Raw genomic sequence first — 2,500 nt, forward strand, 5'->3', positions numbered from 1 at the left:
ATCTAAGTTAGGTATTACTTGCATTACCTTCTGTATATTTTTCTTTGTTTTCAAGTTTTAAGAGGTTTTGTCAATTAGAGAAAAGAGTTACGTTGCAAAAGACTACGTCGCATCTCAGATATTACTGCGATATACTGACCATGAACTGATAATCTTGCTTATTTTCACGCTTTAAACAAGTTTCTCATTAAAGACATTACTTGGGAAAGAAAAATATTCTCTATTGTTTGTAAGAGGCACTACAGGAAACATGTAATACATTAATAATTAATAACTTCCTTTTTCACGCAAGGCCGACTGTACAGAATGACTTGAAAGTACCGACTGAGTGACTCTCATAATAGCACCAGTTCTCTTCAGGTGTGGAAATTGTACCATCTAACTTTCTAGCACACTGATGACGGATGCGGGTCTGATCGAAAGTCTTCTTGAAATTATATCGAAAGCCTGAATGTAACGTATGTATGTAGGAACAAGAAAAGAATGTGTTATATAATATTTAAATAACATTATTTTCCTAACGTACATGCATAAAGGATTTTCAAGGTATATTAAGAGAATAATGTTATTTCAGTATTACTTAACACATTTCTTTTCTTTTCTCCTTCTACACACCTAGCGTCTTCATGTGAGAGCTAAGTTAGGTTAGGTTTAGATTAATTCAGTTCTTCAATTTCACAGCTAGTCCCTTCATTGTGTAGATCACGATTTGAAAAAAGGCATCATATTTTTTGCCCAAAATAAACGTCGGTCTTGAAATTCGTAGGCTAAGGATATTTCCATAATACCTAATTTGTTTTATATTCCTGTGTGACCTTGTGTGACGAGTATGGCAGTTGCAACTTAAAAGGAACACAAAGGAAAAACAAATAGCAGGCTGTCTGCGGACCCTTACGAGGCTGTGATGCGCTGCACAGCTGCATTATCTAAAGCAAGAGATTTAGTATAGTAAAGTTTGAGAGTGATGCGTTTACGACGTGTTCTGGAGAGGGCAGCTATTTTTACATCACCATCAGCCATCCTCCTTCTCATCAACCCCCTCCCCCCTCCCTTGACCTGGCCCGTAAAAGTGCAAGTCATTATATAAAGCACCAGGCATCATCTCCATCATCCCCATCACCCCAGCATCCTCCGCCATCACTGTCTTCCCCAACACGTGCAAGGCATCATTATTCTTTTACATCATCTACCTTTGCCGAGCCGCTTCTCGAGGACTCTCGCGACAAAACGAATATTCTGTATTGGTAAGGCCATATTCCTAAACACTTCTGTGCGCATTTCCTCTACATTCAAAAGGCTCTAATTGAAGCTGCACTGGTTTTTAAGGATGTTTTTAATACTTCCAGTGATAAATTAAACAGATTTCTACATTCTTAACAGGAGAAGCACTCTTGAGAATCCAGCTAATCATCTCTGTGGCCTTTTAAAATAGTCGTGTTGAGAGAACAAAGCGTTTTTTAATATGTTCCAAGTTTCCTCCTATCTCACGTCATGTCAAGTAACTTTGTCAGGAGATAAGCTTATTCATTTCACCTCACGCCACAGATAAGCTCCCTCATCTCACTTAAAGTCACTTAGCTTAGAGATTTGTTTTCTTTCATTTCACCTCATGTCAATTCCTCTTACTCACTACTAAAAGATAAGATTCTTCTTCTCAACTCACATCACCTTATCTTATTTAGTATTTGAGATTATAAGGCTTTTTTTCTTCTCTATCATGTCATTTAGTCTTCATATGTATTTGATATAAGTTTTCTCATCTTAATCCACGTCACTTTCCCTTGCCCAGTACTCGTAATAAGTGTCTTTTTTTTTTTATCTCATGTCACCTCATTTCATTCCGTGTCAATTTATCTCCTTATTTCACCTCATGTCACTTCGTCTCATCTGGCACCTTATCATATAAATTCAAGTCGTGTCACTTACTATCTTATTTTACCCTCTCTCTCTCTCTCTCTCTCTCTCTCTCTCTCTCTCTCTCTCTCTCTCTCTCTCTCTCTCTCTCTCTCTCTCTCTCTCTCTCTCTCGTCATATCTTCCCTATCATCAATTTCGTATCATCTCGTCTACACATTTTTTTCTCCCATCACATCATTCCTTCACATCATTATCTTGTTTGTTATTCGTCACCTCGCACCTCACGTCACATCAGTTTTTCTATACATCCATCATCATTTCCTCCCTTTACCTTATCTTTCACTGCATCTTCCCTCATTCCTTACATCATACATCACATCACATCCTGGCACACCTCCTCCCTTCCCTTAATCTGAGCTTGCCTTCATGAAAATAAGTGAATAGGTAAATAATAATTAAAAATAACATCTACATCCTTTTTATCTTTTCCGTTCCATCTCAGTTCGTTTTATTCCTCTTATCGCCTCATTTCACTTGTTTTCCACTCCTCTCACTTTGAACTCTTTCATCTCAACTATTCTCGCTAGATTTCGCCTTCCATCGCCTCATCTCATTTTTTTTCCTCGCTTCTTCTCATTTCAAAT

Source organism: Scylla paramamosain, chromosome 28, assembly GCF_035594125.1.
Source record: "Scylla paramamosain isolate STU-SP2022 chromosome 28, ASM3559412v1, whole genome shotgun sequence".
Taxonomy (NCBI): Eukaryota; Metazoa; Arthropoda; class Malacostraca; order Decapoda; family Portunidae; genus Scylla; species Scylla paramamosain.